The following is a 10,033-nucleotide window of genomic DNA, read 5'->3' as shown; positions in this document are numbered from 1 at the left end:
AAAAAAGGAAGTACCCTCGATTGCTCAAACTATAGAGCAATATGCTTAGCGCCAGTCGCCCAGAAACTATATTCACACATTATAGAAAAAAGATTAAGGCAACAAGTGGAAGATAAATTGGAAGAAGAACAAGCAGGTTTCAGGCCTCATCGTCAAACTCAAGATCTAATCTTCTCCCTGAGGAACGCAATAGAGAAGATATTAAGCAGAGGAGGGGAAATATTTACAGCTTTTATTGACTTAAAGTCTGCCTTCGACAGAGTACCAAGAGGACAAATATGGAAGGCCCTTCATCAGTTCCAAGTAACGTCAAAACTGACTAGAATAATTCAAAGTCTATATAAGAACGTTAAAGGAACGGTTAGAATAAATGGACAATCCTCCAAGGAATTTAGTATGGGAAAAGGAGTAAAACAAGGTGATGGACTTAGTCCTCTTCTTTTCATATTATTCATGGATCAAATTATAAAGCAATGCAAAAGAACAACAAGAAAATGCAAAATTGGAAATTATAAGATGAAACCGGTATGGGTACAAACATTAGTATACGCTGATGATATTGTTCTCCTAGCAAAAGATAGCAACAGCCTACAAAATGCTGTCCTAGAGTGGGGCCGAGCATTCAAAGAACGAAAGATGGAAATCAATGTTAGCAAGACGAAAGTCATGCACTTCACTAAACAAGAACCAGCAAGGATGCACATTCATTGGAATAATAAGACCTTAGAACAAGTAGAACAGTTTGAATATTTAGGAACCATACTAACTGCGGACGGGAAAATGGACTCTGAAATTAATCACAGAATTCAGAAAGCAAATAATCTGTACTATAATATTAGTAACACTATTATAGGTAAAAAGGAGATTAGTAAAGAAACAAAAATGAAAATATATAAAACAGTCTATCTCCCCACGCTATTATATGGATCAGAAAGCTGGATAATGCAAACTAAATTGGAGAGCAGACTTACTGCTACAGAAATGAAATTCTTAAGAAAAACTGTAGGAAAGACAAGGAGAGATATGATACGAAACACAACAATAAGAAGAGAATGCCTGAATCAGGAACCACTGATTGAAATCATCGAGAAGAGGGAATTAGGCTGGCTGGGACATCTTATTAGGATGGAGGAAGAGCGTAAACCGAAACAAATATTTGAGGCCCGACCAGAAGGAAAGAGAGGAAGGGGACGACCCAGGTTGAACTGGAACCAGTACATTTATGGACTGGCACAGAAGAGAGGGAAGACACCGGACGAAGTGAAAAGACTGGCACAGGATAGAACTTCTTTCAAGAAGTGGCTGAAAGGACCCGACGCCTAAGTGGGCATAAGGGAAAAGAAGAAGAAGAAGAGAAACGCGAGCACGGAGAGGCAGAGATGACCGCAGTTCACGTCTCCGAAATTTTGAATGCGTTCGTCGTTGTAGTATATAGAGGTTTTGTTCGTTTTCAGATATTGAATTAAATTTGTAGGTGGAACACCTCCGAAAGAATCGAAAACGAATGCTTTATCATTATTTTTGTGGTAACATATCCAATGCGTGCCTGGATTTTCTTGACCGTCCAAGTTGACTACTCCGCATTCTCTTCTTTTAACGCTTGAAGGTAACGAGTCGGACATGAAAACTCCTCTGAAGTGTTTGATTTGTAACGGTCCGATCAGAGATTCAATATCTCGGTTGGTGAGTGCTGTTGTTTTGTTTTTTTTAAACTTTCTCATCACGCCCTTCCCCCCTTTCTTCTCCATGGCCAGGTTGTGACGTTTCTGTTCTTCCAATTCCGCCTTGTTCTTCTTCGAGTCGATGACGGTTTTCGCGATGGCGGCACTTCCGCCAGCCAAACTTCCAACGGCCCCCAATGCTGCTAGGATGGCCGGGATGCTGAATATGAAACCTCCGATCTTTTGCTGTTTCCGCGAACGCTGCAAGCGTCTCAATTGAGGTGTGCTGAGAAGTAATTTCATTCCGTGTCCTTTGCTCAAGCAAGAACGTTTCTTCTCGCGTTGTTTCTTGGTGAGTAACCCATCGAGAGCACCTAGATTTTTAAGATTGGAGTATGGTATCTGGTACACGACACCCTTGGGCTTCATGTTGATGCTCTATGTGTTATTTTCACGGTATGTTATTTATATATATATTCTGAGATTTTTTCTTGTGTAGTTTTTTTACGGTATGTTATTTATATACCCCACCCCAATTTTTGTTTCGTGTTCATGGCGATGGTGGTACCCAGTGCGGCGACCCGTTCACCCAGCGATGCGTCTCTGCTCACGAACCTTTCGAAAGCTGCGTGCTCTAACTTTCTGTCTGCTTCGTGACGTGCATCCAGATCCGTCTGCGTGGTGATGTAAGCGATGTCGTGATCTTTGCATGCGGCGTCCAACGGATTCACACCCTTGTCTCCTCTCTCCAATCTTTTCTCGAGTTTGGTACCCGGTCCGCAGTACTGGTAGCCAGGTAGATGCATCTCGAAAGGTAACTTGTTGATGATGTCGTTCACGAGTCCCTTTCCTTCGGCCACGTTCCAAAATTTCGGAGGCAGCGTGTTGATGATTTTGATCAGGTAACCTATGCCCTTGTCGTCGTTCACGATGAAGTTGGAAAGTTTCGTGCTGATCATGTCCACGATGCCAACCTTCTCGTTGTAGAAATTACGATTGCCTGCATTCTCTTCGCCGGCTATCACCAACAATCGGTCCACGAGTTTCCTAACGTCGTCCACCCAAACGAATTCTTTGGGTAACGTGTTGTAGCGTTTGACGCCGCTGCCTGTTTTGACCTGGTTCCAAATCGGTTTGATGAGATTCCTGTACTTCTCGCCGCTGCTCGATTTCACCCTATTCTGCGAGGCGTCGTTGTTCTGGTACAAGGCATCCGTCATGATCAGAATTTCCTTGTAACTTTGGTAATCTTCGTCGGTGTAATCTTTCGGCTGCTTTTTGGCGACGAGTTCCCACAGTCCCACCGTACCCGGATACCTGGTCCAACTATCCTTCTCGCCTAAATTAACTTTAATGTCGTTGCCTTCGAAGGTCACCTTCGATTTCCCAATCTTCCACACCACACCACCGCCTTCGTTGGTTTCCATGCTGGGATACAATCCGAACACTTCATCCTTGTCGAATTTCCCCGTGCTCAGGTAGTCTCGTGCCAAAGGTCCCAACTCGATTTTATCCGAAGACGTGCTGCCTATGGCTCGACGTCGTGCCGGTGCATCCTTCAGTTCGAACGGCGTCGAAGGAATGCTCGAAATGGGCGTGGGTACGGCGTAACTTTTAGCTGCGAGCGGTACGAGTTCGTTGATCAAATTTTTATTTTGTTCCGTGACACTTTTAATTTCTTTACCTAGACCGCTGATGGCATCGATCACAGGTTGATCCTGACGTTTCTTCTCTTCGTAGAATCCGCGATTCTCGGATTTCCAACCTTTGAAGCGTTTCGCGAGGTAATCGCGAAGCTTGAGATTTTCGTCTTCGATTTTTCGTTTCGTCATGACGTTATTTATACACGTCGTTTCTCACAACGTTGCAACGTTTAGAAAGTCGTTGATTTTGTTTCTGTATTTTCCGTCGTTGGGTTTCCTCGTCATGTCGATCGTCGCGAATCCGAAATCGTCACCGTTCCAGCAAGTAGAGCAGCCTTCCGAAAATTGATTGTAGTTCATGTCTCCGCCTACGTAGTCATCGTACGCGTGCTTGAGGTTGGTGTGATCTTGACGAAACAAACATATGAAATTAGCGTTGTCGCGTACTAACTGTTTTGGAATTTTGGAAAACGTTTGAGCTAGGTAGAAGCAATCCATTCCTTTGTGACGACCTTGCGTGAAAAAGTTGCGAATTTCATTTTGATTTTCCAGGATGGCGTCGTCGAACACAACGACTGAATTTTCACGACAATCGTCGAGTGGTTTTATTTCCGAGGCGAACGTTGCAATGTCCAGACCATCGTACAGTTTCATCAGTTGCTGGTATTTGGATTGCTCCAAACTTTTCGAGAACACGTACAGGTGCCTGTTCTTCCAATCTAACCAATTCGGTGCGAGGAGAAAATTGTCCACGAGCAGTGTCGTTTTCCCACACCCCGAAGGACCTACGATCAGACAGCGGATGCTGTCGGGAAGCAACTCACCGTTCTTTTTTTTTCTCGTTTGATTTTCCGGATCCGGTAGACGCTTCACCACGTTCCACGTACTCACAAGATCACTTCGTTCGCGTCGATCCAACTCTTTTCCGGAAGTCCCAGCCATTTGACAAACAGTTTGTCACCTTTCCTACGCAATACTTTCTCGATGAGGTACGTGTCGGGGTGTTTCGTTTTAGAGAGTTCCTCTTCGTAAAATCTTCCTTTCAAAATCTCGCCGCTACTATCTTTTATTATATACGTGTGTCGGTTTCCGGGTAAAACTAGAACCACCGTAAAAAGTTCCGTGCTCCAATTTTTTGTGAATCCCTTCTCGAAGGTGCGTTTGAATTTGCTGATCCTCACCCGGTCTCCAATTTTGTATTTAGCTTTTTTTGTCGTGGGTGTGTACTTTGGACAGTAAACTGTAGAAATTAAACGCTGCTCGTCAGATTTCGTAACGTCAGCTGGCTTCATGCCTATCGTTCTGTGTACCGTATCATTATAGGTGTCGACGAGTTCCGGCAGGATGTCGACCCATTTGTAATTTCCCCGAAGCGTGAATCGTTTCCACATGTGTGTTTTCAAGGTTCGATTGAATCTTTCCACGATGCTGGCTTTGATGTGACTGAAGGTCGAATAATGTTGAATCTTGTGTTTTTGAATAAACTTTTGGAATACGGCGTTGTAAAATTCTTTACCGTTGTCCGTTTGCAGAAACCGTGGTTGTCTGCCGCCGCTTTCGCGAAAAATTAATTTGAATGCTTCCGTGACGCATGTTCCCGTTTTCGCCTTCAAAGGTAGAGCCCATGCGAATTTCGAAAATGTGTCTATGACGGTGAGGAGGTACTTGTTGCCCTTGTTCAATTTATGTACGTTTTTCAAATTGCCGCTACTCATCTCCACGAGGTCACTTTGCCAGAGGTCGTCGATGCCCTTGGTTACCACAGCCAAACGTTCGTAGTTACGGCGTGCAGGTTTATGCAATTCTTCGACGATGGCTTGCCTAGACATTTTTTTAGAGATTACGTTTCAAGAGAAGCACAAGCGTGATGGGATTCAAAGAGGGTGGCACTTCGCTCGTGTTTTGAATGATCAGCTTATCGCCGGCACTCACGTCGAAAACGGTAAGATCTTCGTCTTCGTGTATTTCATATATGTTGCGCGTTTCGTTCCAACGTGCCAGAGGAATGTTTCCTGCTTTCTGGACACCACGATTCGATATCAAAGTCATGGTGGGAACGCTAGCTTTTCTACCGTGAGACCAGTACGAAAATTCGTTTATCTGAATCGTGCCATCGAGGAGAAACTTGTAGTACGGATGATAAGGATGTAACATGTACAGTTTGTTACCTTCGACGAACGTGGAGATTCTTTGTTGATTGGGTACGCTGTTGATTTCGATGGCTTCCAGAGAATGCAGTTTAGCGAATTTAGTGTCGACGCCGAGCAGATTGCTGTGAACGTGTCCGAGTTTATTTTCGATGGGCAGCAAATGCTCGACTATGGTATCCGTTACGGCAGACAACGACGGTTTGATTTTCACTTCCACGTTCAACTGCTTGTAGTTTTCGTTGAGTTCTTGCAACTTGGCACCGAAAGAGGCCAGCGTCGATTCCTGCGTGGATTCCAGCACTCCAACTTGATCTCTGATGTTGACGACAATGTTCTGAAGGTTCTCGACTTGATTCAATTTCGAGCTCTTCTCGGTAAGATCCTTCACGATCCTTCGCATCTCTGTAAACTGCGTGTGAAGGTCGGCGACGCTCTGCGAAGTGGGCAGCGTCGACACCAGCGAACTAATTTCGTCTCGAATCTGTTCCACGTTCGCCGTTTCCGTTTCTAGTCGTTTCAGCATTCGAGATATGTTTCTTTTCAAAGCGTGCAATTCTTTGGAGGTGGGGAGATTGGCCACCCTACTCTCGAGATCGCTCAATGAACTTTTGATGTCGTTCGAATCGGAAAGTGCCGTCACCGCCGTTTTCAATTTTTCCAAATCTTCGCTCGAAGGCACGCTCGTCCGTAACGATTCCAAGTCACCCTGTATGTTGTCGAGTACGTGATGAAAATGAGCGAGATTCGTTTCGACGTTCAAATTTTCTAAATATTCGATCTTCTGCTGAACCGTGCTTAACGTGTCTTGAATGCTCGTCAACGCTCTTGCTTCAGCGTGAATATTTTTAATTTCTTCGTTGATCAATTCCAAGGACGCCTGAAGCGTAGCGATGGTGGTTTGAATATGTTCGAAATCTCGATACGCCTCCAATTGAATTTTTATGTTCGCGACGCTTTTACCGATGACCTGCAGTTCGTCCGACGATGGTAGGTTCGTCATTGTATCTTCCAAAGTCTGCAACTTGGATTTAATTTCTTCCAACGTGCTGGTGAATTCTTCTTGTAATTTGGAAACGACGACATGTAAGCGTTCTGCATCTATATCGTTCACGACGGTTTGAAGTTCAGAGAAATTCTTTTCTATTGCGGAAGTTCGTTCTTCGATTTCGAGTTTCAATTTTTCCAAATCTTCATTTTTCGATTGAAATTGCTGTAATTTGGCCAAATCATTTTGAAGCGAATCCACGCTCAACTGTATATTTTGAACGTTGTCGTAAGAAGGTACGTCGACATAATTTTTTATCAGCGTCTTCAGTTCGGAATCGATTTTCAGAATGGGGTCGAGACATTGCGTTTGGAGCGTAGCGATTTCCGACTCCAAACTTTTGTTTAAGGTCTCCTGCAAAGCAATCAAATCGGTCCTCAACTTCTTAACTCGAATGTCCAACATGAGAATCTCTTCTGCGTGGTCTACACGCTTGGTGTTGCCGAAAATGTCGTTAGGCATTTTTGGTTAACGGTTATTTATAATAGGATAGACGATTCGTAATTCTACAAAGAGAGGAATGAGTTTGTCGTAATCTCCGAGAAGTTCCATGTAAAGATAATCTCCTGCAGAAACATCGTACGTAATGTTAGAAAGCATCTTGTCGTGCTTGATTCGAAAAATATTCTTGCCGGTAGAAATTTTGATTTCGCCTGCGTTTTCCGGATTCACGGTGATTTGAAGTTTCCCGTCGATCGGAATTTCGTAGAAATGTAAATTGTTATTAAAAACATAAAACATCTTGCCCACATCGTCATTCAGTTTCGTCCAAATGCTGTTGAGATGAACAATCAGTAAACCATTGAGTTTAGATAACACGGAAGGTAAGAGGTTATTGAAATTTGGCGGTGCAGTCTCCATGTTGATCTGTTTGCGGAAGCCAAAAAGATTCATTGTTCTTGTTAGTTATTTAAGAATACGGTCAAAGTTTTTTTTTTTGTAATGACAGGCAAAGTTTTTTTTTTGTTTGCTTGCGTCACAATACAGGCGCGCGCGCGCGCGTGTGTGTGTGCGACACATTGTTCCCGAAAGAGGTTTACAAAAGTCACGATATATAAACATTTGGCAAGCGCCATTTCAGCGAGTTTAGTGTTTTGTAGAGCAAGTTGGTAATACTGTTAGTGAGGTTAACATACATTATCAAAAGCACATCGTGAAAAGCTACGTTTTGTTCGGGCACACGTACACTCACAAAAAGCTAAAAAAATTATACACCGTGAAAGGCTACAACGAGTTGGAAACACTGCTAGTAGGAAACACTGCTAGTAAAATTAACATACACCGTGAAAGGCTTCAAAATATCATATAGTAGAATTTTTGTAGAGTGGGTTGGCAACACCGACGAGGCTCGAATCATCATTTGAGGCTCGAAATCATCATTTGATGCTCGTCAGTGTTGCCAATTCCTATTTGTAGGTTAGCTTAGCCAGTAAAAGATCATATAGTGGAATTTTCTTCGGATGGGTTGGCAAAACCCAAGCCTCAAAAAAAAAACATCCAATAGAGTTGCCAAATATAAAAAGGGGACAATAGGTCCCCCTCATAAAAGGCTACAGTAAGGGCCCACAGTGTTGCCAACTCTGTGCCCCCAACAGTGTTGCCAGACATAAAAGATACATGGGCCCCTCAGGTCCTTTGATAAAAATTTACAGTGAAAAACCCAGTAGGTTAACAACACTGTCAAAGAATCTACGGTAGTGTTGCCAGATGTAAACAGAGGGCAATAGACCCCCTCATAAAAGGCTACAGTAAGAGCCCACAGTGTTGCCAACTCTGTGCCCTCAAAATATACATCATAAAAGGCTACGACAAGCCTCAAATGATGATTCGAGCCTCAAATGAGGGCTTAGAACCGGGGCACTAGGTCTACTGAAATTGAAAAAAGTAATGGAATTTGTGCACATTTATCGAACTGAAATTGCATAAATGTGTCATGTATTCAAAGTTTCATAAAGTAAGTTCACATCTACTGCGTGTTTTCCGGCAAATTTTTGTCCTAAAACGTTATATTCAATAAAATGCAAAAAAGCCCATGTTAAATTTAAACGCTTTCAACGGCGACCTTCGCCAAACTCCACCGCCCTCTTAAACGAGTTATGGTAACTGGCTGTCCCATAAGTGCTTCCGTGAGTTTCATTATGCTGTCCCAAAAGTCGCATGCCGTGCGTTTCGTGCAAGATCGAGATAAACCAAACGCACGGGCCAGGAGGCTGGTTTGTTGTAGTGATGGGTCGTTCGTGAACACCGTTCCTTTTGAACTACTCCCTCTTGGGAACTGTGAAGTGCTCGCTCCTTCGGAGTGGACGAGCAGTTCACAGTTCCAGAGTCGTGAGCTTTGCGTGTATTGTTACTGCTGTGTATGTTCTCTGGTTTTGTTGTGGGAAGTCGAGTAGTAAGCTCAGGCTGTGTCCAAAAGGTACAAAGTACATACTTGAAGTACAGTCTTGACGGAAGTGACGTCACCTAGTGCAGTTCGAAAGCGCCAAGCAAACGAGTGGTCAAGACCAGAGGACGCAGCACACGAGCGGTGCACACTTGCGATCTGTGCTTGCTTTTCATTTGTTACAAAAATGGACGTCTGAAGTCAATCAGCTGGTAGTTGTAGTTCTTCCATTGTGTGGAAATGTAAGTAAACAAGTTTTTAAAATACTATGTAATTTTATTTATTGGTTTTATTCATATATGCGTGGTTTCTTTCTTCTATAGTGAGAAGGTGTTTAAAAGTGAGAAAACAATTTCTTTTCCCGCGATCGTAAACCATGTTGCGGAATGTGTGAAAATTAATTTGAAAGAGCAAATTTCTTTCATATTTCTATAATTAATAACGTGCTGTGTTATATAAACTGCACGCCGAGTCATGTGTGTGTTGTTACGGAAACCAAGAGTGGCACATACAGTCGATGTTTGATAATTTTAGTTTCGAAGCAACTTTTCTTGCATTCCTCACTTGTGTTGGCGCTGCAGTCGAAGTGCAGTTCGAAAGCTTTCCGCTTCCAGGCTTCAAGACCGCACTGCGAGTATGCTCTCGAAGTATGCTCGCTTCAAGTATGGTCTTGCAGCTTTCGGACACAGCCTATGTTCCCTCTCCCCTAATCCTTTTCACTCAAGCTAACTCCAGCAAGTCCTCCCCCGCCCCCTTCACTTCAGCTGCACGAAACCAACATCGGGAGGAGTTGGTCGTTCGTTCCTTTGAATGGCTGCGTGAATGAGCGAGCTCCGGTGAAGTGCTTTCCGAAAAGGAACTGCCATGACCAGTGGTAGTTCCTCAGAAGTCGTGAGCTTAGCTTGTATGTTGCCAAAGCTCCCAGTCGATGACTCACTCCTACGAACCATCGAGAGAGAGATAGAGCGCGAGGTCCCGTCTTTTGTTGCTGATTGTTGATAGTGGCGGTTTTCCGCGTAGCTATGCGTGCAACTCTGTTTACAGTAATGCTGCAGAAACTCAACAATGAGGGAGGGATGGGCAAGTAATTCACCTTTAATCCTTTTTGAGGCATTCAAGGAACTGTAGAAGGAACTTGACAGAAGAAGATC

This window comes from Lepisma saccharinum, chromosome 3, assembly GCF_977018435.1.
Source record: "Lepisma saccharinum chromosome 3, izLepSacc3.1, whole genome shotgun sequence".
Classification (NCBI taxonomy): domain Eukaryota; kingdom Metazoa; phylum Arthropoda; class Insecta; order Zygentoma; family Lepismatidae; genus Lepisma; species Lepisma saccharinum.
Note: the sequence above shows the minus strand (reverse complement) of the source record.